Below are 27,663 nucleotides of genomic sequence, written 5' to 3' on the forward strand. Positions count from 1 at the left end.
GTATGTTCGGCTATCTGGATATCACTCGCAGCCATTCATGGACTTCAATTTCCCAGACAGCGATGAAATTTTATGGATGACATGTCACCTGGTCGCGATTGGTTTGAAGACAATTCTGGACAGTTTGAGCGAATGATTGGGCCACTCAGATCGCCCAACACGAAATTCCATCGAACACTTATGGGACATAATCGAGTGGTCAGTTCGTGCACAATATCCTCGCAATTATGTACGGCTATAGAGGTAGCATGGCTCAATATTTCTGCAGGGAACTTCCATGGATTTGTTGAACCCACGCCACGTCGAGTTGCTGCACTACGCCGGCCGAAAGGAGGTCGGACACAATATTAAGAGGTATTGCATGGCTTCTGTCACCTCAGTGTAAAATAATACTGGCCAGCATGCAAGCCGGAATTTTCAGAGGCAGACTAGAGAGGAAGATAAGCTTCCGCTTGCAATACGATACCGCGGGACCTCACAACAGGTTTGCGACCATAGAACCTGTGACGTTACGGTTGAGCAATCGATATACTCTTGTGAATGTCAGACCTTACCGATGAACAAATCGCTCACAGGTATCACACAATGGATAGATTCATGAATTGAGTTTATCAAACAGGGGGGAGGGGGGGCAGTGTGTACGTGAAATACGGGCGCTGTAACGCACAAGACGGTAAAACAGGGTTCATAAGCTGCTGAATGAAACAGTGCTCTAAACCCTTTTTATTACAGTTCCCTGCAGATTTGAAATTAAACAGAAGAGTGCAAGGACAGGAAACCATTATGTTCATCAAGTATTAATAGAGGCTACAATAGAGAAAAACTATAAACATTTTGGCGAAGATCGGATAACAAGTCTGTGGTGAATACATCATAGTCGACACAATAGTTGAGAGAACAATTAAGAGTGCGAAGGTCACACAGTGATTGCCGAATGTCAATTACAGGAGATAGAAAGAACTGCATGCACCTGCTACATATCTTAATCGAAAGTATGTTGAGGTCGCGATTACTAACAAACCTACCTGAATTAAACATATGAAAGTCGTAACGTCAATGTGAAGTCTTCGTGTGTGTCCTACAACTATGTTTGTGAATGCTGCTGTTGCTCACCATACTTAGCCTTACCGGTGTCCGCGAGTGGCTACTGTCGAGACTGCGGATGTCTGAATCATGGGGCCTGCATGGAGGGCTGCCCCCGGAATCAGAGTCCCTCTCTCGGCTGAAGGATCCCCTCTCGAGTCTCTGATGGAACTCCCTCTACAGAGGACTCCCAGTAAGAAGTTTCATATCAGCGCACACTCCGCTGCAGAGTGAAAATCTCATTCTGGAAACATCCCCCAGGCTGTGGCTAAGTCATGTCTCTGCACTATCCTTTCTTTCAGGAGTGCTAGTTCTGCAAGGTTCGCAGGAGGGCTTCTGTAAAGTTTGGAAGGTAGGAGACGAGATACTGGCAGAAGTAAAGCTGTGATGACGGGGTGTGAGTCGTGCTTGGGTAGCTCAGTTGGTAGAGCACTTGCCCGCGAAAGGCAAAGGTCCCGAGTTCGAGTCTCGGTCTGGCACACAGTTTTAATCCGTCAGGAAGTTTCATATCAGCGCACACTCCGCTGTCGAGTGAAAATCTCATTATGCATAGTGTTGTTCACCGTTGGCAAAAATGCGTAATTAATGGTAGTTATTATGTGGCCTGCATAGATCTTTTACGCCAGATGTTCCAGATTTACGGACAAGAACAAAATGAAACGTTTCAACAGCAGTATAAAAAAGCGACAGTTCTGCTTTATCATTTAAAAACTTGTGTTGATCCGGACATTTTCAAGCAGATTATGAAACTGATTCTGCTTTGTTTACACATAGGCTTTATTCAGTAATTCCACTGCGGAAATCAACGCATTGAGATGTGATAGAAATCAATATAGAGTTATTCAGACGCCAACTATGCGAAAACTACGAGAAATACACGAAGATGATACATGTCTGTGAATAGAACATCTCCCCAAGTTTCAATTCGTACTACACACCATGGCATAGCTAATTAGCAGGCATATCAGAACATGTGGGACCGATGACCTAGTAGCTTGGTCCCTTCCCCCCTCTTTAAACCAACAAAATCAGAACATGTAGACTAACTATTTGCTCCGTATTGTCGCATGAAATTACTTTGTACCTGCAAGCAGGCAAACAAGTGAACGGATTGCCAAAGTAGACTGCTGTCACATCATCCTGCGTAATTTCTGTCAGCGACTTTAATGAAATGCACCCAGAGGGCGATGTTTGCTGTGCCACAAACGGTGCCCATATCGAGCACGTTGGAGAGATGCCTTATGCTCTGATAGATGTGCTTTCTCCATATGTCTGGTGTTCTCAGGCAGTCGTCTTCCGAAAGCTTGAACGTACTTACGAATAACTCTGTCTGTTACATACTACACTGCCGAGTCACATTAATGTGGCCACCTGTCAAATGCCTGAATAACCACCGTTTGAAGCACGACTCCAGTGCCGTGGCCAGCAGCGTTAGGTTTCTCAGTTGAGAATCCATGGCGCGAACAGCCCGATCGAGGTGGTCCAACTCTCGATTGTGTTTAAATTCGGGGAGTTTGGTGGTCAGGTGAGTACAGTAAACTCATCCTGATGCTGTTCGAAACACGCACGTACGCTGCATTCTGTGTCACACATTGCATCGTCCTGCTGGTAGATGCCATCGTGCCGAGGAAAAACAAACTGGATATAGGTGTGGACATGGTCGCCAAGCATAGATGCATACTTCTGTTGATCCGCTGTGCCATACACAATGACGAGATCACCCTAGACCACAGGGCACCCTTTGGGGGTTGCAGGGTGTTTGCTTTCAGATTTTTCACGCTGCACATGCTAATAGCCTTCTGCCCGATTGAGCATATAACGTGATTCATCCGAAAAGGCACCTGTCGCCTGTTACGGTGCTGGAGTGCAAATTACAGCCATCGTCGCGGATGAACAAGTCAGCATGGGTGGATGAATCAGGCGTCTACTGTGGAGGCTCATCACAGCAACGTTCGTTGAGGAGACACTTTTCGTATCTCATTGGCTCATCTCGGCAGTTGCTCAACAGTTGCACATCTGTTTGCTCATACATAGATCTTGAGCCGTTGTTCATTCCTGTCGTCTATGAACCCGTGTTGCACCATAGTTTCCTTGGCGCCGGTTTTCGATAGGGATATTTTGACATGGTCAGTATACTTTAATGACGGTGGCATGTGAACAGCCGTTTACAGACTTAACCGTTTCGAAAATGCTCCCACCCTTGGCCCGAAAGTCAATGATCATGCCCTTTCGTACATCAGATTAAGCGCTCCATTTCCACATTAGGGCAACGACTGCACTGTTTTCCGCATCCCCTGGATACACTTTATTTAATCTCTACTACCGGTGCTGCCAACTGCCGTCTGCGTGTGTTTATTGCACTTTTCCGTAGACAACAGGCGGTGGTCGTATTAATAAAATGGTTCAAACGGCTCTAAGCACTATGGGACTTAACATCTGAGGGCATCAGTCCCCTATACTTAGAACTACTTAAACCTAACTAATCTAAGTACATCACACACATCCATGCCCTAGGCATGATTCGAACCTGCGACCGTAGCAGCAGCGCGGTTCCGGACTGAAGTGCCTAGAACCGCTCGGTCACAACGGCCGGCTGTCGTATTAATATGACTGGACCGTGCATCTTAGTCAAACCATCAAGTACGCGTTAGGCTAATGCAGAGAGAGGCAGAAAGTAATTCTTCCCTCGTTTAGTGCGCAAATGAGACAAAATAGCCAAAGTTCCTGACAGATTAAAACTGTGTACCGGATCGGAGCCAAAGCCCAGGACCTTGTCTTTGGCAGAATGTCCTCGTAAGGACTGAGGTATGCAGGCATGACCCACGACCTGCTCTCACAGTTTACATTCCACCCATACCTCTTCCCTATCTTTTTAACTTTACAGAAGTTCTTATGGCCCTTGAGTCACGCCTGGATAGCTCAGTCGGTATGAGAATCAAATTGAAATGAAGCTGCTGTCAGTAACAGCAAAGCTCAGGGTGAAGCTCAGAAATAAACTCCAAAATTTCTTTTAAATTGTTTGCTTTCTGTAACTTCCCCATTTGTATGTAGCATCGTGACCTCCTCTCAAATTCAGCTGCCTCGCACGCAGTGACGTGAATGAATTTTTGGCGGCGGCCAGAGACGCAGATGAGCAGAGGCAGTGCGTGCGCGGCGGGCGGCGTGTAATTGGCGCGTGATGGTATCGCGTGGCGCTGCCTTGCCGTGAGCCGCTTATCAGAGTCGCAGCACGGCGACGGCCGGCCAATTACGGGACGCTTTGTCCGCGCCAAATCCCGGCCGCCAGCGTAGCAGAGCCGATATTTCATCCCGCCGGCGGATTACGCCGAGAAAGCGACGCCGTCTGACGGCGCCGAGGGTCGCTTGACGGTCCAGCGCAACGCCCGACGTGTCGTCCCAAAGTGTCTGCTACCTACAGAGCGATCTCTTCCACGATATACAGTCGCAGCGTGCTTAGTAGCAGATGTGTTTCATTACACCGTGCAGATCCAATTGGTGATATCGACGGGCCTTCAATAAGTAATGCAACACATTTTTTCTCTCGGTCAATTACGGTTGAAAAAAATTACTTGTAGGAAATCGTGGAATATTCCCACTACAGACCCTACAATTTCATGAAGTTCCGATAGATGTCAGCGCTATACGTAGCCTTCAAAATGCTGTCTGTAATGGAGCTGCGTTCCAAGCAGAGTGCTGTCTTTGAGTTTCATTTGAGGGAAAGCCAGAGCATCGCAGATATTTGTAGGCGCTTAGAGATTGTCTACGGGGAGCAGGTAGTGAACAGAAGCACGTTGAGTCGTTGGGCGAGGCCTTTATCATCATCGCAACAAGGTTGCGCATACCGGCCTATCTCCCGCTTGCCGACCGGCCGCACACAGCTGTGACTCCTGCAATGTTGGAACGTGTGGACACTCTCATTCGAGGTGATTCAGGGATCACAAACAAACACCGCGCTGCTCGACTGGATGTCTCTGTTAGCAGTGCAGACACATTCGTCCACCAGCTGGGACACGCAAAGGCTTGTGCTCGCTGGGGTCCTCGCCGCCTAACAGAAGACCATAAAGAGCAAAGAATTACCATCTGTGCGGCGATGGAACATGGGTTCATCACTCCGAACCGGAAAAAAACGGCAATCCGCGGAGTTGCACCACACCATCTCTCCTTCGAAAAAAAGGTAGAAGCCGCACCCTCAGCGGGTAGAGTCATGGGGACAGTTTTCTAGGTCTCTGAAGGGGTTTATCTGTTTGATATCCTACCTCAGGGTGGAACAATTAACTCTGAAGTGCATTGTACAACCCTCAGGTAATTGAAGAAACGACTCTGGCGTGTTCGTCGCTACAAAAATGCGAACGAACGTCACCTCCTCCGTGACAACGCGAGGACTCACAAAAGTCTGCGCACCCGAGAGGAGTTCACAGAACTTCATTGGACTGCTCTTCCCTACCCACGCTGCAGCTAGGATCTTGTATCTTCTGTCATCATCATCATTAGTGTTCTGCCAAAGACAGGTTTCCACATGGTGGTTCTCCAGACCGTCCGGTCTTCTGCCATCCTCTTCAGGTCCGCATAATTTCCTCTTCCCTTTATATCGTCAGTCATCTTGTATTTCCTTCTTCCTCTCAGTCTTCTCCTACAAACCAGTCCTTCTAAAGCATCAAGATCCCTTGCATCTTCCGATATCCATCTGTTTGGCCCAATGAAGGAGGCACTCCGCAGTAAGCAATACGTCGATGGTGCGGAGGTTACTGATGAGCAAGATGTTGGCTGCGGCGTCGCCCAGTAGAGTGGTGCCATGCGGGCATACAGACCTTCTAGTAAGGTCGCATTGAACGGAGATTGTGTTCAAAAATAGGGTTTTGTAGCCAAAAGTTGGGGAACCCTGAATAAAACCAACCTGCTTTCAGTAAATAATGTATTATATTACTTACTGAATGCCCCTCCTACTTTCATTTTTTATGTAGACATGTGTACATGTATTTCATACAATTCGAGTCGTCACTACCCCGCTTTCTTTAGCTGCATATCCTACTGATCCATCGCACTCTGATCATATTCGGCTTGATAGTTGCTAGGGGAGCTCTTTTACTCCTCCTCCATCCTCTTCCTTTGGATTCTATAACTGTTTGACTGCCATAGGTTTTAGTTTTGTAATTTGACACTATATACTATTATTATAACATTTTACAAGATTTTTAAGAATACACTGATAATTAGTACCTGGAAGACATCAAACATTAATACGCTACATCAAAACGACGGTGGCACACAGTAATGGTTCAAGCTTGCTGGCATCCTCTGGCTTGAAGATTGCATAACATCGGCGATTTAAATATGCAAAATGTATCTGGAGCAGACGCACACACATATACGAGATGTATGAAAGCTGAGAAATTAATTCATTGATACTGGCGCTTATAAACAATCACAGTCAAAATGCAGTATTCATCCAAAATGCAGTATTCATCCAAAATGCAGTATTCATTCAACACTTGTTCATTCAACTACCACCGACGTACATTGCAACGGAGACCGTGGCGTCCACCCTCTCCAATGCAAGCAAGCAATGATGTCTAGCGGACACCATTATAGACAGTCTGTAGAATTTTAGCCTCACTTAGATTTGTCTGTGCGAATCTGCTTGTGATATCTTCCCTCCAATCTTTGATTTTAAGTAAGTCGATGTTTTCTTTCGCACTACTCTTCATTACCTTCGTGTTTGCTCCGTTTATCTTTGAGTCACGTTCCGTGGTCAGTATATTATTCATTCTTATCAACATGTGTTCTAAGTCTTTTTTGCATTAGACTAGAAAGGTTTTGCCGTCTTCCACGTTAGGATTAGTCTGTGTTCCTCTTGCACTTGTCTTCCTACATCAAAATTTTCTTCCTCTTCTTTCACTGGTGCTTCGACCCACAAGTTAAACAACAGTACGACAGATAAACTCAAAGACTACCTTAAATCCTTATTACCTGAAATTGTCTTCTTCCTCCTCCCGTCAGCCACAAGTATGATCTAAAAAGTTTACTTAAAACAAACCATTACCGGTTTCAGATTTACTAAAAAGCCGTGTTCAGATGATTCTTTAAATGCGAGTACCCTTAAGTTCCTCCACAAGTTCACAACACACACATAAGTCATAGTAACAAATGTAAATCCACCTGATGACGGAGGTATAAACCTTTGAGACGTGTTGTGGAAATAAACAAACAGTGTCAGGTAACAGTAAATTTGTTGTTTCATTTAATGCATACATATTTTCTTCTTTCCCTGCTAGAGCTTAGAATTTCCACAGAAAAGGATACCACGTAACTTTTCGCCAGGTTTCATATTTTAATAATTTTAAAATTATTTCATGTATGTTTCTGTGAAGATCAGAAAGAAAGAAAAAAAAATTTTCGTACGTTTGGCGAATTTTGAACTAAAAACTTGTTGTTTATCAAAATGCAAAAAACTAATAACGACTACAAAACGACGCCCAGCAGGAGAGAAAGAAAATCTGTAACCGGTTCCTGAGGACAGATTGGTGATAAATGAGTCATGTTAAATAAACTTTTTAAACAATAATTGCAGCTGGCTGTTGTTTCAAAATATACTGAAGGAAAAAACTGCAACACAAAAAGTAATTAATGTAGAATGAAATTTCGGGATTACATATTTAACTGATTAACATTTCACGGTGAGAGGTTGATGTGAGCACCAGATAAGCCGTTGCAAATGTGAAATGCTGGTACATAAATAAGCGGTGACCCCGCCATAATGTTGAATGCAAGCACACAAAAGCGCATTCATTGTGTTGAACAACTGCCGGACGTCAGTTTCTGTGGTGGATAACTATTGCACTTGGTCGGTAAATACAAGGAACGGTAATGCTGTTTGCGGATGACGCTCGATCTGTAGTTCTCATATGTGCTCGAATGGACACAGATCTGGTGATCGAGCAGGCCAAGGCAACATGTCAACGCTCTGTAGAGCATGTTGGGTTACAACAACTATATGTGGGTGTGCGTTATCCAGTTGGAAAACACTTCATGGAATGCTGTTCGTGAATGGCAGAACAACAGGTCGAGTCACCAGACTGATGTACAAATTTGATGTCAGGATGCGTGTGATAACTACGTGGGTGCTTCTGCTGTCATACGAAATCGCACACCGGATGATAACTACAGGTGTAACTCCAGTGTGTCACCACGCAGTCAGGTTGGCTGCAGGCCCTCGACTGGCCTCTTCCTAACCAACATACGGCCATCATTACACCGAAGCAGAACCAGCTGCCATCGGAAAACATAACAAACCACGTTGCCTTCCAATGGGCTCTCACTAGACACTACTGAAGTCGCAAATGGCGGTGGTTGCGGTCACTGGAATGCGCGCTACAGCGCGTCTGTCTCGGAGCTCTCCTTGAAGTAACCGTTTGTAACAGTTAGTTGTGTCACTGTGATGCCAACCGCAGATGCAGTAAGATGCGCCAGAGCCACACACCGAACCCAATGGTCTTCCCTCTTGGCAGTGCCACGTCACCGTAGGGATCCCGGCGCTACAGCGCGTCTGTCTCGGAGCTCTCCTTGAATTAAGCGATTTGTAACAGTTAGTTGTGTCACTGTGATGCCAACCGCAGATGCAGTAAGATGCGCCAGAGCCACGCACCGAACCCAATGGTCTTCCCTCTTGGCAGTGCCACGTCACCGTAGGGATCCCGGCGCTACAGCGGGTCTGTCTCGGAGCTCTCCTTGAATTAAGCGATTTGTAACAGTTAGTTGTGTCACTGTGATGCCAACCGCAGATGCAGTAAGATGCGCCAGAGCCACACACCGAACCCAACGGTCTTCCCTCTTGGCAGTGCCACATCACCGTAGGGATCCCGGCGCTACAGCGCGTCTGACTCGGAGCTCTCCTTGAAGTAACCGTTTGTAACACTTAGTTGTGTCACTGTGATGCCAACCGCAGATGCAGTAAGATGCGCCAGAGCCACACACCGAACCCAGTGGTCTTCCCTCTTGGCAGTGCCACATCACCGTAGGGATCCCGGCGCTACAGCGCGTCTGTCTCGGAGCTCTCCTTGAATTAAGCGATTTGTAACAGTTAGTTGTGTCACTGTGACGCCAACCGCAGATGCAGTAAGATGCGCCAGAGCCACACACCGAACCCAACGGTCTTCCCTCTTGGCAGTGCCACATCACCGTAGGGATCCCGGCGCTACAGCGCGTCTGTCTCGGAGCTCTCCTTGAAGTAACCGTTTGTAACAGTTAGTTGTGTCACTGTGACGCCAACCGCAGATGCAGTAAGATGCGCCAGAGCCACACACCGAACCCAGTGGTCTTCCCTCTTGGCAGTGCCACATCACCGTAGGGATCCCGGCGCTACAGCGCGTCTGTCTCGGAGCTCTCCTTGAAGTAACCGTTTGTAACAGTTAGTTGTGTCACTGTGACGCCAACCGCAGATGCAGTAAGATGCGCCAGAGCCACACACCGAACCCAACGGTCTTCCCTCTTGGCAGTGCCACATCACCGTAGGGATCCCGGCGCTACAGCGCGTCTGTCTCGGAGCTCTCCTTGAAGTAACCGTTTGTAACAGTTAGTTGTGTCACTGTGATGCCAACCGCAGATGCAGTAAGATGCGCCAGAGCCACACACCGAACCCAGTGGTCTTCCCTCTTGGCAGTGCCACATCACCGTAGGGATCCCGGCGCTACAGCGCGTCTGTCTCGGAGCTCTCCTTGAAGTAACCGTTTGTAACAGTTAGTTGTGTCACTGTGATGCCAACCGCAGATGCAGTAAGATGCGCCAGAGCCACACACCGAACCCAACGGTCTTCCCTCTTGGCAGTGCCACGTCACCGTAGGGATCCCGGCGCTACAGGGCGTCTGTCTCGGAGCTCTCCTTGAATTAAGCGATTTGTAACAGTTAGTTGTGTCACTGTGATGCCAACCGCAGATGCAGTAAGATGCGCCAGAGCCACACACCGAACCCAGTGGTCTTCCCTCTTGGCAGTGCCACATCACCGTAGGGATCCCGGCGCTACAGCGCGTCTGTCTCGGAGCTCTCCTTGAAGTAACCGTTTGTAACAGTTAGTTGTGTCACTGTGACGCCAACCGCAGATGCAGTAAGATGCGCCAGAGCCACACACCGAACCCAACGGTCTTCCCTCTTGGCAGTGCCACATCACCGTAGGGATCCCGGCGCTACAGCGCGTCTGTCTCGGAGCTCTCCTTGAAGTAACCGTTTGTAACAGTTAGTTGTGTCACTGTGACGCCAACCGCAGATGCAGTAAGATGCGCCAGAGCCACACACCGAACCCAACGGTCTTCCCTCTTGGCAGTGCCACATCACCGTAGGGATCCCGGCGCTACAGCGCGTCTGTCTCGGAGCTCTCCTTGAAGTAACCGTTTGTAACAGTTAGTTGTGTCACTGTGATGCCAACCGCAGATGCAGTAAGATGCGCCAGAGCCACACACCGAACCCAGTGGTCTTCCCTCTTGGCAGTGCCACATCACCGTAGGGATCCCGGCGCTACAGCGCGTCTGTCTCGGAGCTCTCCTTGAAGTAACCGTTTGTAACAGTTAGTTGTGTCACTGTGATGCCAACCGCAGATGCAGTAAGATGCGCCAGAGCCACACACCGAACCCAACGGTCTTCCCTCTTGGCAGTGCCACGTCACCGTAGGGATCCCGGCGCTACAGGGCGTCTGTCTCGGAGCTCTCCTTGAATTAAGCGATTTGTAACAGTTAGTTGTGTCACTGTGATGCCAACCGCAGATGCAGTAAGATGCGCCAGAGCCACACACCGAACCCAGTGGTCTTCCCTCTTGGCAGTGCCACATCACCGTAGGGATCCCGGCGCTACAGCGCGTCTGTCTCGGAGCTCTCCTTGAAGTAACCGTTTGTAACAGTTAGTTGTGTCACTGTGACGCCAACCGCAGATGCAGTAAGATGCGCCAGAGCCACACACCGAACCCAACGGTCTTCCCTCTTGGCAGTGCCACGTCACCGTAGGGATCCCGGCGCTACAGCGGGTCTGTCTCGGAGCTCTCCTTGAATTAAGCGATTTGTAACAGTTAGTTGTGTCACTGTGATGCCAACCGCAGATGCAGTAAGATGCGCCAGAGCCACACACCGAACCCAATGGTCATCCCTCTTGGCAGTGCCACGTCACCGTAGGGATCCCGGCGCTACAGGGCGTCTGTCTCGGAGCTCTCCTTGAATTAAGCGATTTGTAACAGTTAGTTGTGTCACTGTGATGCCAACCGCAGATGCAGTAAGATGCGCCAGAGCCACGCACCGAACCCAATGGTCTTCCCTCTTGGCAGTGCCACGTCACCGTAGGGATCCCGGCGCTACAGCGCGTCTGTCTCGGAGCTCTCCTTGAATTAAGCGATTTGTAACAGTTAGTTGTGTCACTGTGATGCCAACCGCAGATGCAGTAAGATGCGCCAGAGCCACGCACCGAACCCAACGGTCTTCCCTCTTGGCAGTGCCACGTCACCGTAGGGATCCCGGCGCTACAGCGCGTCTGTCTCGGAGCTCTCCTTGAATTAAGCGATTTGTAACAGTTAGTTGTGTCACTGTGATGCCAACCGCAGATGCAGTAAGATGCGCCAGAGCCACGCACCGAACCCAATGGTCTTCCCTCTTGGCAGTGCCACGTCACCGTAGGGATCCCGGCGCTACAGCGGGTCTGTCTCGGAGCTCTCCTTGAAGTAAGCGATTTGTAACAATTAGTTGTGTCACTGTGATGCCAACCGCAGATGCAGTAAGATGCGCCAGAGCCACGCACCGAACCCAATGGTCTTCCCTCTTGACAGTGCCACGTCACCGTAGGGATCCCGGCGCTACAGCGCGTCTGTCTCGGAGCTCTCCTTGAATTAAGCGATTTGTAACAGTTAGTTGTGTCACTGTGATGCCAACCGCAGATGCAGTAAGATGCGCCAGAGCCACGCACCGAACCCAACGGTCTTCCCTCTTGGCAGTGCCACGTCGCCGTAGAGAGTCCGGTCTTCTTGCGACCGTACACTCCAGTGACTGCCGCTGCCGGCAATCGTGTCAGTGACTACATTCCTCCCAAGTCTTCCTGCAGTAGAGCAGAAGGAACATCCAGCTTCTCGTAGCCCTGTTACACGGCCTCGTACAAACTCAGTGAGATATTGATAGTGGCGTCTTTGTTGTCTCGAAGGCATTCTTGATTAACATGAACTGACCACGTCCAATCTCAAAGGTAATTAACACTCACGATAGTTACAGCGTGAATTTAAAACAAACCTGATTTGCATCCTCATAATGGCGCTAATAGCGCCACTCTTATGCGACTGTCGTAAACTTTGAACAGACATCGTCTTTCAGATGTAGAAACACGCCTACCAACTTTCGTTTATGTCGCACAACGCCTTCTTGCTGTTGTGATTTTTTTCCACCGATGTATGCACCTTCATATCTATTAATCCTACTTCGTAAGGATCCCAGACTGTTGAACGACACTCAAGAATCGGCCGAACGAGTGTTCTGTAAACCACTTCTTTCGTGGATTATTTACATTACCGTAAGGTTCTCCAAATCAATCTGTCTGACGCCCGCTTTCACTACAGTTCGACTCATGCGGTCATTTCACTTTAGTTGGCTCTGGCCGGTTATTCCAAAGTATTTTACAGCGCTTAAGATTTCTAATGGATTGGCACCGATGTTGGAATCGGATACTACTTAATCTCTCCACTTGTTTATGCGGAATGTATTACATTTGTTTACGTTCAGGAGCAACTACAAGTTCCTACACCAATCGTTGCCCTCTTGACTTTTTATTATTTTCAATCGGTTTTTGTAGATGTTGCACATTAAGGTGACAAAAGTCAATGGAAGGCGATTTCTAGATACACAGACGCAGGTAGTATCGCATACACCAGGTATAAAACGGCAGTGCATTGCCGGAGCTGTTATTTGTACCGAAGTGATTCATGCGAAAAGATATCTGACGTAATTATGCCGCACGACGGGAATTAACACTCTCAACGCGGAATGGTAGTTCGAGCAAGACGCTTGGGACATTCCACTTCAGAAATTGTTGGGGAATTCAGAATTCTGAGACCCACAGTGTCAAAAGTGAGCCAAGAATACCAAATTTCAGGCAAATGCCGAAGAACTTCACTTAACGTCCGAAAGTAGCGACCTTTGCGTAGAGTTGCAGTGGAACTGGAAATGAGCGTTTGGCGTCATTGGCCGGGAGCCCCCCTTACGGCGCAGGTCCGGCCGCCTTGGTGCAGGTCTCATTACATTCGACGCCACATTGGGCGACATGCGCGCCGGATGGGGATGAAATGATGATGAAGACAACACAATACCCAGTCCCCGAGCGGAGAAAATCCCAGACCCAGCCAGGAATCAGACCCGGGCCCGTAGGACGGGAATCTGTCACGCTGACCACTCAGCTATCGGAGCGGACTAGAGTTTCAGTGCTAACAGACAAGCAACACAGCTTGAAATAACTGCAGAAATCAATGTGGGACATATGACGAACGTAATACGGGAGTATGCGTGCGGAACGATTTGAAGTGGAATGATCATATAAAATTAATTGTTGGTAAGGCGGGTGCCAGGTTGAGATTCATTGGGAGAGTCCTTAGAAAATGTAGTCCATCAACAAAGGAGGTGGCTTACAAAACACTCGTTCGACCTATACTTGAGTATTGCTCATCAGTGTGGTATCCGTACCAGGTCGGGTTGACGGAGGACATAGAGAAGATCCAAAGAAGAGCGGCGCGTTTCGTCACAGGGTTGTTTGGTAAGCGTGATAACGTTACGGAGATGTTTAACAAACTCAAGTGGCTGCTGTCCAGATTTCGAGAGGGTGCGTTTCTGGATGAGGTATCGAATATATTGCTTCCCCCTACTTATACCTCCCGAGGAGATCACGAATGTAAAATTAGAGAGATTCGAGCGGGCACAGAGGCGTTCCGGCAGTCGTTCTTCCCGCGAACAATACGCGACTGGAACGGGAAAGGGAAGTAATGACAGTGGCACGTAAAGTGCCCTTCGCCACACACCGTTGAGTGGCTTGCGGAGTTTAAATGTAGATGTAGATTTAGATGAAATCTATTATTAATGGGCTATGGCAGCAGACGAAAGATGGGAGTGCTAACGATATCGCCTGCAGCGCCTCTCCTGGGCTCGCGAGCGTATCGATTGGCCTGGCCAGGTAAGTCCCAATTTCAGTCGCTAAGAGTGAAACGTCCCCTTAGAACAAATTATACAAGACTGTGCTTAAACTGACACACAATATTTTTAGCGCAACGCAATCTGACTATCAAAAATCCCTACAAAAGAATGGCCCTGACTAACATTAAACTATACCTTTCACAAATCACTTACCTCACAAAAATCTTCATTACTCTAACTACTGCAATACAGCGAGCGCCACTACTGCCAGCTAAATAAAAGATTCAAACTACTGAAGGCACTAACTACTGGTAGGGATAGTTAGCAAATGAAAGATTTTAATAGAGAACGAACAATGTATTTACCTTAATAATCATAATATATATGCCATCCAGTCTTACAAATTTCAAGTCTCCGCCATTTCTCTCCCCACATCCACCACTGCTGGCGGCTCACCTCCAACTGCGCAACGCTACGCGCTGTTCACATCCAGCTGCCGCTGCCCAACACTACAATGGCAGACAACAATGCAAACTCGCCACAGACTGCACACAGCACAGCCAGTGATTTTCATACAGAGCGCTACGTACCGTTGGCGATAAGAAAACATAAACAGCCTACTTACAAGAGTTGATGGTAAAATTCAAGTGTGGCGCAGACCCCGCGAAGCCATGGACCCAAGCCGTCAACAAGACAACAACTGGTGTTGGCTCCATAATGGTGTGGACTGTGTTTGTATGGAATGGATCATTGACTGGAAATGGCTATCTTCGGTACTTTGAGACCATTTGCAGTCATTCATGGACCTCACATTCCCAAACAGCTATGGAATTTTTATTGCTGACAATGCACCTTATCACCTGGCCACAGTTGCTCGCGATTGGTTTGAAGAACATTCTGTACAATTCGTTCGACGTAACTCCCATCGAGTATTCGGGAGGACGACGGTTCAATCCCGCGTCCGTCCATCCTGATTTAGGTTTTCCGTGATTTCCCTAAATCATTCCAGGCAAATGCCGGGATGGTTCCTCTGAAAGGGCACGGCCGACTTCCTTCCCTAATCCGACGAGACCGATGACCACGCTGTCTGGTCTCCTTCCCCAACCAACCAACCAACCAACTCCCATCGAACATTATGAGACATAATCGAGAGGTCAGTTCGTGCACAAAAATCCTGCACTTTCTCAAATATGGTCGCCTATGGAGGTAGTATGGCTCGACAGTTCTGCAGGGGACTTCCAAATACTTGTTGAGTCAATGCCACGTCGAGTCGCTGCACTACCACTGGCAAAAGGTGGTCCGACGCGATACTAGGAGATATCTCACGATTATCGTCATCTCAGCGTAGATCATTCGTCTATCTCTGTACTTTAGTCCAAACTGATAAGAAATGTGAACATGTGAATCCACCTTGCATTGCCGAAGAGTTCTCTAAGGCCACAAATGGTGCGATGGTATCTTTATTTTTCTCGTTATCTGACTGGAGGATTTAGAAATTTCCTCAGCAAATAGCCCAACAGTAACGAATTGCTTGGTGGTAGAGCAACACTGTACTCGTAGCGCAGCTTTTGTGACGTAAAATTAAAATCCGCTTCTTATTCACAGATAGCGATGTGTCCGTGCGGAATGAGGCTACAGTTGAGGAGAATGCCGCGATGGAAGCTCGCTGAAGGAGAAGGAAGCCCCAGTGGGCCTGCCGGAGGCCCGCGGGCAGTGGGGAGTAGTGTTTCGACATCGCTATGCCCGGAGAATCCGCGTGCGGATAATGAAACGGCCGTCATTGTGGAGGGGCTTAGCGCGGTGTATGCCGGCCTTTGTGGGCCGCGTTCGACACGCTCCGCGCAGAGCCCGGCAGGCAGCATCTGGGAACAAAGTGCGCTCCGCGGCGCCGACAATCGGGGCCAAAAAACGCGACTGCCCGTCGAGTGCGTCCGATGACGCGGAAGCCATTGTGCGCCTCGTGTGGGCGACCGGCTCCAGATTCACCAAGTGCGCACCGCACCACTTGACTCGCCCACCAGCTGCTGTTCTCGGGGGGGAAAAAAAGGAAAAAAAAAAACAGATATGCCCAACTATTGATGAGTAGCTTCCTGAAAAAGTTGTGGAAATAAAATTAGACTACACTTCTTAATTTGTGTCTATTTTCTGTGAGAATATTGATTATCTATTGGTTTCAAACTTCCTGACGGATTAAAACTGTGTGCCGGACCGAGACTCGAACTCGGGAACTTTGCCTTTCGCGGGCAAGTGCTCTACCAACTGAGCTACCCAAGCACGACACACGACCCGTCATCACAGCTTCATTTCTGCCAGTACCTCGCCTCCTACCTTCCAAACTTCACAGAAGATCGTCTGCGAACCTTGCAGAACTGGCACTCATGGAAGAAATCTGTCAGAAAGTTTCATATCAGCGCACACTCCGCTGCAGAGTGAAAGTCTCATTCTGGAAACATCCCTTAGGCTGTGGCTAAGCCATGTCTCCGCTATGTCCTTTCTTCCAGGAGTGCTAGTTCTGCAAGGTTCGCAGACATTTATTTAAGGATCTAGGGATATTCACAGTAGCTTCTCAGTATATATACTCTCTTATGAAATTTTTTGTTAACAACCAAACCCAATTCAAAAGTAATAGCAGTGTGCATAACTACAATACTAGGAGAAAGGATGATCTTCACTATTCAAGATTAAATCTAACTTTGGCACAGAAAGGGGTGAATTATACTGGCACTAAAGTCTTTGGTCACTTACCAAATAGTATCAAAAGTCTGACAGATAACCAACAAGTATTTAAGAAGAAATTAAAAGAATTTCTGAATAACAACTCCTTCTACTCCATAGAGGAATTTTTAGATATAAATTTAAAAAAATATATTAAAAAAAAATAAAAATAAAAAACACAAAAAAATGAAAGAGTTGTTATATTAACTTAAGTATGTTGTTAAATTAACTTAATTATGTCATGTATTGGAAAATTTGACTCGTTCCACATCATTACGAAATATCGTATTCATGATCCATGGAACTAGTATTAATCTAATCTAATCTAATCTAATCTAATCTGTGAAGTTTCGAAGGTAGGAGGCGAGGTACTGGCAGAATTGAAGCTGTGATGACCCGTCGTGAGTCGTACTTGGGTAGCTCAGTTGGTAGAGCACTTGCCCGCGAAAGGAAAGGTCCCGAGTTCGAGTCTCGGTCTGGCACACAGTTTTAAACTGTCAGGAAGTTTCATATCAGCGCACACTCTGCTGCAGAGTGAAAATCTCATTCTATCTACTGGTTTGTTGCGTGTTGCTCACGAAGGTCTCGGTAACTGCATAACTGTACTACACTGTGCGCACTCGACTTTTTCTCCGACACCAGAGACTGTACATTGATGGTGAAATTGAAACCCAACACCTAAAAATACCATGAACATTAACATAGATGTTAGAGACTATATGCCCACAGGAATCAGTGCTACAGACTGAACACTAATGGCATAGAAGATTGAACAGCACACCGCAACTGAATACTAATGACACACTACAGACTGTGGGATAATAACAGATGACATAATGTAGGCTAATTGCGTGTCAGAGACTGTATGCTATTGGCACACCAGAAACTGCGGCTGACAACAAACCACAGACTGAAAACTAATGGCAAACCAAAGACTACAGCCGAACGATACACCACAGACCATAGCCGAACTACACACCATAGACTGTAAGCTAACGGCACACCAGAGACTGTTGGCTAACGGGAAACACAGACCTCGTGCTGATGGCCCACCAGAGACACGTAAAAAACTGTAGGTTAATTGGACATCACTGTACCCTACTTGACATGGGAGACTACATTTGCGGCAATTTTTTTAGGAAATTTGTGGTGAGGTCTTACGGGACCAAACTGCTGAGGGCATCGGCCCCTAAGCCTGCACACTACTTAAACTAACTTATGCTATGGACAACACACACACCCACGTCGGAGGGAGGACTCGAACCTCCGACGTGGGGAGCTGCACGGACCGTGACAAGGCGTCCGAGACCACGCGGCTACCCCGCGTGGCACATACGCGCCACACTAAAGTGATAACGTAAAGTAAAAGTAAGACTGTTACTGGCCCAAAGGTACGTTAGAGCACTAATGTCCTTTACTAGATATGGTTCTATTGGAGGTGAAAAGCTACTTTCCATCCTTTGAAATGACTTACCCAGCTATTTACAGGGGGACCTTTAGTTTAATGTCGACATTGAACAAGCGTGCAGTTGGCATATTTCACATTTGTAACTTCAAAGTGTCCAATTTTGCGAATGTAGTATCCTGAATTATTATTATTATTATTTTCGATTATTCCCATTTAAAGAGAGCGTTTGAACTTGAATTCCTTTATGATGATTGTTTATGTTTTTTCTGAGCCCAAATTTTCTTCATGTGTTTGTTCACTGTGTTGTTTCTTTCGCTCCGCTGTCCATTTGCATCCTGGTCTCTTCTGTGTTGTGGTGTCAAATATATGTTTTTTGATGATGTTCCTGAATGCAGTTCTATTTTCTGCATCGTTTACTGTTATGTGTGCTTGTCTGAGGTCCTCTTCAACTTCTTTTATCCATTTTGTTTTTCCCCTGCCTGAGTTGATGACTTTAAGAATTCGCTTTGAAATTCTGTTTTCATTCATCCTGTGGATATGTCCGTAGAACTGCATTCTTCTTTTCCTTATTGTATCCGTAATCTTGTCTGTGTATTTATATGGTTCTGATGTTGGTCTCTTATTCCAGATTCCTTGCTCTTGTATAGGGCCAAAAATTTTCCTGAGAATTTTCCTTTATTGTTTCTGTATTTCTTTGATTTTAGTTTGCCCACCTATTTGTGTTGTTTCAGATGCATACAGTGCCTCCGGAAGTACGACAGTACTGTAATGCCTCAATTTTGCGTTAATGGATATGGACTTCTTGTTATAATAGTTCCACGTGAGTTTATATGCTTTCTGTATCCTGAATTATTGTTATTATTGTTACAGATTAATCGACAACACTACTGCTATGTTTTTATCTGACTGGTCTTCATGTCTAAGTGTCACATGCAGGCTTAACTTCAATAAACTGCATCACCAAGGATCGTCAGAAGAAAAGGTGGCTAGATTGTTTGCAATAGGAGTCAGTTGGCATTGTTGTTCATATTGTGCCAGTGTTGATCGGTAATTATTTTTAGAATGTAAAGAGTAAATGATTCAAGCATCTAGGCAGGGGTTTGAAGCTCTCCTCTCCGGCTCCGAACGGCCATTGAAGCTGATGGCTGATTGCTGATCATTTGCCCTTGCATCTGCACCCCCCTCCCCCCCTCCGCTCTAGTAATTCATTGGACAGAAGCTGATCGGTCGGCAGCTCTTTTTCCTAACGACTAATGAGCATCATCACTGTCACCCATTCGACGCTGAGATTAGAAGTCGATAGGTAGCTCAACTGGGCACCTGTCAGAGAGATATGCTGTCTTGGCGTCAACCAGCGAACCATCTGAGGAAAGTTTAGGAAAGCGAAGAAAATCCTAATCATAATAGACCCAGTGTAAGGCGAACTGCGCCTCTAGCTAATAAAAATCTTACGTTTCCGCGTCACACCATGTCGCGAGGAAATACAAGGGGGGTCCGAGGTGCCGCGACCCCGCTGCGGCTCGGTAGGGCAGGCCACGCCCGCGCGCTATTGTGTAGGCGGGCGGCCGTTATCTGAGCGTCTGTCAGGCGATGCTGGCTGTCGGCGCTTTTAATTTCGCTGTCGTCCTTTGAGCGGGCGGCGGCCGTCTGCAGCCAAATGCACTACAATTACCGCCGGCGCGCCCATTACAATATGAATGGCCCCGGGCCGCAGCACCTGCGCATGCGCATCGCGCTGCCTTTGTCCGGCGCCGGTAGCGACCAGCTGCTCAGCGACAGTTTACTGTCAGCTGACGTGTGCTCCTATATTCTTTTCTATCACACTTATCTTGTCTCAGTGCAAACTATGGGCGAAACCTATACAGCTACACGGTTTAATCTGGGGTGACACATCGCTTTATATCTCGTTTGCTGTTTATTACACAACTTTTTTAAAAATATCTACCCTAATGACCAATTAAAATTGCACTGTCAGGAAGTATTTCGAAATTTGTACACCTAACTGTAAATTGTGGCAGCAAGGACGGCTCTAAACCGCCTGGGCGTCGAGTCCAACTGAGCTTGAAGTCAGATATAGGTACGTCATTCCATGCTGCTTCAGCTCTAGGGCATAGTTCATAGCTCGTAGTGGCTGCCAGTCTCTCAGGGAACCATAAACAAATGTTTTCAATGGGTCAATGATCTGGAGAACGTGCAAATACATCTGGCTGTGACCATCATACAGAAACCTCATCGGTCGTGTTTCGGCACTTCGTATCTTCGAGCAGTTAATAACATCATCTGAAATCATCACGGAAGCCTGTCATTTCCTAGGGACTTGGATACGTAGTAGATTATTAGACTAGAGGACTCTGATATCGCATACGATGACTGGATTTGTATCCTTGGACATTTTGTTTGAACTATATTTTTCTGCTTTGATTTCTGGTAGACTTTGACTCTGTACGAATAGGTTGCAAACTAATTTACTTGTTGTACTGCGATTGTTATTTTTGTGAGTTAATAATTCAGAGTGTTTGTCGTGTGCGGCGTCGAATGCTTCAGGCAGAAGCCTTCTGAAGTGTCGATTTCTCTATAAATAATATTATGGATCATCTGTAGAGAGAGAAAAGGCAGTTGTTATAGAAAAAGGTACTCGCTGTTGATTTTTACCTTTAAAACATGTATTTTTGGCAGCTATTATGAAATATGTTCTTGCACTTTTCTAGTGCTGCTGCTGTTCCTTTGCAGACACTCACATCTGAAAGTCTGCGTCTAGAGTGGAGATGAACAGTACATGCAAGGACAGAAAAACTTCCGAAACGTGGCGGGGCAGAAGAATGCTGAAGATTACATTAGTAGATCTGGTACCTAAGGATTTGAATCGAGGAGAAATCTTTAAAGTATGAGTACTATTTGACAAATAGTGGCCTATACTAGGAGGACATGTCCTGAGAGCATAAAGAAACTACCACTTGTCACTGGGGATACTGTGGGGAGGAGAGCTAAAAATTGCAAAGGGTGATCAGAACTTGAATATAATAAGCAGACTACTCTTCAGACTTCAGACCACCACAACAAAATCAGATTTCCCGTGTGATCAAACAGGATTTACCAAAAAAAAAAAAAAAAAAAAAAAAAAAAAAAAAAAAAAAAAAAAACTATAAAATAATATCGGGAAAGCCACTATAGGTTTGAGACGAGCCAGAGAAAGAAATACTATCAACGAGGAGCAACAGAGGGCCATGATAGCGTGTTATCTCGCCTGTAGGCCGTAAAGGTTCAAATGGCTCTGAGCACTATGGGACTTAACTTCTGAGGTCATTTGTCCCCTAGAACTTAGAACTACTTAAACCTAACTAACCTAAGGACATCACACACATCCATGCCCGAGGCAGGTTCGAACCTGCGACCGTAGCGGTCGCGCGGCTCCAAAGGCCGTAAAGGACATGAAGTATTTAAACCAGACTTTTGGTCACATGGCGCCTACCAAGAAGTAGGCCACTGACTTCGAGGACAGTGCGTGTTGACTACTCCAGTGCACCGTCAAAAGTGAGGCCGAGCGGTCCTCCTGAACCCTATTTAAAGCTCAGCAGGGAAACAGCTCTCAGAGTAGGAATTTTTTTTTTATTGGCGCCCTAAACCGCTATTTTTACGAGCGAGTTTCTGAGTGAACTCTCCGGATCTGTAATATTGCCATTAACGGGCTGGCCCTAATGACCAGCTACCTCCCAGGACAGGTACATCTGTGCTCCTGGCGTCCTTCAAATAAAGGAGCAACTCTGGCGATCACCAATAATTACCTAAAAAGCACTAGATTAGCTTGTCGAGTCCAGTTCAGAGAGAATCCTATGTTTTCGAAATCTGACTTGTGAAACTGGCGAGATTTCCGCTTTTATGCCCAATGGACGACATCTAATTAGCAAGATTACGACATGGAAATGGCACGTGCTGAGCTGAAGCCATCTGCGACTACAGATCACGTTTGTGCTCTCTATCCAGTGTCGCTTGCCGCACCATCACTCATAATAAGAGGGAAACTGTTTGAAGTCTTTCTGTGTGATCTTTCTTCATCAAGCGCACGCTTCCTTACGTTACTAAGAGCTTACCTGGTGTCCTTGTTTTTATCATATAGTCTTAATTTCCGCTGCCCCCCGTAATCACAGAGTCCCAACAGTTCGAAGTGTGAACCAGAACTCTCGTATGTTCAAACGTAATCTTGTAATATTTATTAGACTGGGCTCAGCAACTGCTGAATTTCGTGTACTTAAGGTGACGTTGATTATAAAGACAATGATCGGGAATAGTCCATAAAGACTGTCCCACGTAATTGCTGCCACACAAGCAAGAATACTATAAATCCCATATAAATTCACACCGATATTACCTTTAACGCGTCGCAACATTTCTTTAATTGTTCAGACTAGCCGAAAGATCGATCTGATTGCTAGCCTGTTTAGGTCTACCTGCCTTCCTGGTTGTTGCTCCGCAGAATGGGAGACGCGTTATGTTGTCCCTCGTGGTTTAGTTGAATGGCACCACTCACTGGTTTCACCGACAGCGTTGAGGGAACGTCGCGGATCGAATACGAGTTGCTTCTGAACATCATCGTCAAGTGATTAATTTAGGAACGAAAATGGTCCTTATCCGAGACAGTCCTGGTTCTGTGTATTGGGGTATTCAGCATAGCTTTTTTGTGCTGGACGATGAAATCTAGACCCGTTGAGATGTAGCTTTGTAAGCGTCGGTTTTCAATACACAGAATGGCCAAGTTGTCCATCTCGCGGATGCCGTCATAGGAAACTTATGATTTTATCCGAATTTGAGGCAGCAAATTAACTAAGAACTTTGTATTCAAGGACTCCGAAGTGGAAAACTTCGTAACCATCAGCACTGTCCAGTCACATTAATGTGACCATACACTGTCCAGTCACATTAATGTGACCATCGTCCGCCTCTGTAGCGTAGCGGAAGCGTTACCGTCTACCACGCAGGGGGCCCGGGTTAGATTCCCGACAGGGGACTGGGTGTTGTGTGTCCATCGTCATTTTCATCATCAACTCAAAAGGACTTGCAATACGACGGCCGAACTCCCCCGAATGGGGCATCCTGGCCAACAATGCCATACGATCATTTCATTTCAATGTGACCATCTGTCAAAAGCCTGAATAACCACTTTTTGCTTCACGAACCGCTGCCATCGTGCAGGAAGAGAGTCAGTGAGGTTCTGGAAGGGATGTGGAAGCACACCGATTCCAGCGCCGTGACCAGTTGCGCTAGGTTTCTCAGTTGAGAATCCATGTGCGAACATCCCAGTCGAGATGGTTCCGGAGACACACGATTAGGTTTAAATCAGAGGCGTTTGGTAGACAAGGTGTACGGTAAACTTATCCTGGTGCTCTCTGAACCACACACGCACACTGCGAGCTGTGTGACTCGTTTTATTGTCTTGCTGGTTGCTGTCATCATACCGAGGAAAAAAACAAACTGCATGAAGAGGTGGACATGGTCTTCAAGGATAGAGGCATAGTTGCGTTCATCCACTGTGCTTTCCAGAATGACGAGATCACCCAGGGAATACCACGAAACATTAGCCAAACCTTGATGCACTCTCCACCGGCCTGGATCCTTCCGACGATTGCTGCAGGGCCATACACGCCAGCAACCATCAGTTATGTGAAAAGACCCTTGTCGACACCCAGTGGATGTCTAGGTTCGGTATTGTCGGGCAAATTCCATCCCTCGACATAGATGAACAGCAGTTAGTATGGGTGCATGAACCAGACACCTGCTGCGAAGGCCCATATAGAGGAACGTTCGTTGAACGGTCATTGAAGGGACCCTGTTTTTAGACCCTTGGTTCATCTGGGCGGTCAGTTGCTCAACAGTTGCACGTCTGTGCGCCGTACACTTCTCCGGAGCCGTCGTTAATTGGCCCGCGTGTACCGCAGTTGCCTCGAAGACGGTTTTGAATAGCGCGATTTTGCCACGTACAGTATACTTTAATCAAGGCGAATAGTTTATAGACCTTGCCGTTTCTTAAATGCTTCCACCCTGGACTCGCAAGCCAATGATTATGCCCTTTTGAACTTCAGATAAATAGCTCCGTTTTCGCATTACGTCAACGACATGTCCGCCCCCCTCCCCCAATACGTTTTATATAAGCTCTACTCTACAGGTGCCACCTGCCGTTCGTGTGAGTGAGTGAGTGTTGCACGTTGATCTCGAACACAGGCGTTGGTCACATCAATGTGACTGGACCATGTATAATAACAGTTTGAAAGGGTTTGCTTTAAAATTAATCTGTCCCAAAACTACTCTTCAACTGAGGAAATGATTATCTATAATTTCCGAAGGATTGGCATCAAGGAAGGTATTCAGCCATCCTCTTGAGCTAGAATTGGCAAAATCCTGAACTTTACATGCCGACCCCGCGAAGTTATGGGATATAGAACTGAATAAAAAGGATGCAGCTGCAAACGCGACAAACATACATTGAAATATATGTAAACTGAAGGTGCAGGGAGAGAAAGGAAAGGAAAAGGATAAGTGATATCAGCAGAACAGGGACATGACGCGGATCCAGCGGCGACGAGTGAAAATGTGTGCCGGACCAGGACTCGAACCTGAGATCTCCTGCTTACTAAGCAGTTGCGTTAACCACTGCGCCACCTTTTTTTTCGTTGCTTTTGGTCTGGGTGTACGTCACAAGACAACATCCCTTCAAGATGATTATTCATTCCTTTACTTCATGAAAGAAGGTTGTATACATGGAAGAAGCCTGGAGATACTGACAGGTTTCAGATAGATTATATAATGGTAAGACAGAGATTTAGGAACCAGGTTTTAAATTGTAAGACATTTCCAGGGGCAGATGTGGACTCTGACCACAATGTATTGGTTATGAACTGTAAATTAAAACTGAAGAAACTGCAAAAAGGTGGGAAATTAAGTAGATGGGACCTGGATAAACTTACTAAACCAGAGGTAGTACAGAGTTTCAGGGAGAGCATAAGGGAACAATTGACTGGAATGGGGGAAAGAAATACAGTCGAAGAAGAATGGGTAGCTTTGAGGGATGAAGTAGTGAAGGCAGCAGAGGATCAAGTAGGTAAAAAGACGAAGGCTAGTAGAAACCCTTGGGTGACAGAAGAAATACTGAATTTAATTGATGAAAGGAGAAAATATAAAAATGCAGTAAATGAATCAGGCAAAAAGGAATACAAACGTCTCAAAAATGAGATCGACAGGAAGTGCAAAATGGCTAAGCAGGCATGGCTAGAGGACAAATGTTAGGATGTAGAGGCTTATCTCACTAGGGGCAAGACAGATAAAGCCTACAGGAAAATTAAAGAGACCTTTGGAAAAAAAAGAGAACCACTTGTATGAATATCAAAAGCTCAGATGGAAACCCAGTTCTAAGCAAAGAAGGGAAAGCAGAAAGGTGGAAGGAGTATATAGAGAGTCTATACTAGGGCGATGTACTTGAGGACAATATTATGGAAATGGAAGAGGATGTAGATGAAGATGAAATGGGAGATAAAATTCTGCGTGAAGAGTTTGACAGAGCACTGAAAGACCTGAGTCGAAACAAGGCCCCGGGAGTAGACAACATTCCATTAGAACTACTGACAGCCTTGGGAGAGCCAGTCCTGACCAAACTCTACCATCTGGTGAGCAAGATCTATAAAACAGGCGAAATACCCCCGGACTTCAAGAAGAATATAATAATTCCAATCCCAAAGAAAGCAGGTGTTGACAAATGTGAAAATTACCGAACTATCAGTTTAATAAATCACGGCTGCAAAATACTAACGCAGATTCTTTACAGACGAATGGAAAAACTAGTAGAAGCGGACCTCGGGGAAGATCAGTCTGGATTCCGTAGAAATGTTGGAACACGTCAGGCAATACTGACCCTACGATTTATCTTAGAAAATAGATTAAGGAAAGGCAAGCCTACGTTCCTAGCATTTGTAGACTTAGAGAAAGCTTTTGACAATGTTGACTGGAATACTCTCTTTCAAATTCTAAAGGTGGCAGGGGTAAAATACAGGGAGCGAAAGACTATTTAGAATTTGTACAGAAACCAGATGGCAGTTATAAGAGTCGAGGGACATGAAAGGGAAGCAGTGGTTGGGAAGGGAGTGAGACAGCGTTGTAGTCTCTCCCCGATGTTATTCAATCTGTATATTGAGCAAGCAGTGACGGAAACAAAGGAAAAATTCGGCGTTGGTATTAAAATCCATCGAGAAGAAATAAAAACTTTGAGGTTCGCCGATGACATTGTAATTCTGTCAGAGACAGCAAAGGACTTGGAAGAGCAGTTGAATGGAATGGATAGTGTCTTGAAAGGAGGGTATAGGATGAACATCAACAAAAGCAAAACGAGGATAATGGAACGTAGTCGAATTAAGTCGGGTGATGCTAAGGGAATTAGATTAGGAAATGAGACACTTAAAGTAGTAAAGGAATTTTGCTATTTGGGGAGCAAAATAACTGATGATGGTCGAAGTAGAGAGGATATAAAATGTAGACCGGCAACGGCAAGGAAAGCGTTTCTGAAGAAGAGAAATTTGTTAACATCGAGTATAGATTTAAGTGTCAGGAATTCATTTCTGAAAGTATTTGTATAGAGTGTAACCATGTATGGAAGTGAAACATGGACGATAAATAGTTTGGATAAGAAGAGAATAGAAGCTTTTGAAATGTGGTGCTACAGAAGAATGCTGAAGATTAGATGGGTAGATCACGTAACTAATGAGGAAGTATTGAATAGGATTGGGGAGAAGAGAAGTTTGTGGCACAACTTGACTAGAAGAAGGGATCGGTTGGTAGGACATGTGTTGAGGCAACAAGGGATCACCAATTTAGTATTGGAGGGCAGTGTGGAGGGTAAAAATCGTAGAGGGAGACCAATAGATGAATACACTAAGCAAATTCAGAAGGATGTAGGTTGCAGTAGGTACTGGGAGATGAAGAAGCTTGCACAGGATAGAGTAGCATGGAGAGCTGCATCAAACCAGTCTCAGGACTGAAGACCACAAGAACAACAACACTCAGTTTTTTATTACAGAGAGCGAGCAAACCGCTTACTGAACACGCTGTCCTACCGTGCCAGCAGCTCTATAAAAAAAAAATCTCATTTTTTTCGCTTTCGTTCGTTGCATCTGCTCGGGGTGGACGTCCTAAGACACCCGTTCAAGTTCGTCGTTGATCGAGTAAGTCAGTTTTTGTTATTACAGAGGGCAGCTAACCCTCTGACCGAACACGCTGAGCTACCGTTCCGGCGTCACCTAGGGCACGTTGTTCATGGCAACGGTGCGGATTATCTCGGTACTCCTT

Source organism: Schistocerca cancellata, chromosome 5 (genome assembly GCF_023864275.1).
Source record: "Schistocerca cancellata isolate TAMUIC-IGC-003103 chromosome 5, iqSchCanc2.1, whole genome shotgun sequence".
Taxonomy (NCBI): Eukaryota; Metazoa; Arthropoda; class Insecta; order Orthoptera; family Acrididae; genus Schistocerca; species Schistocerca cancellata.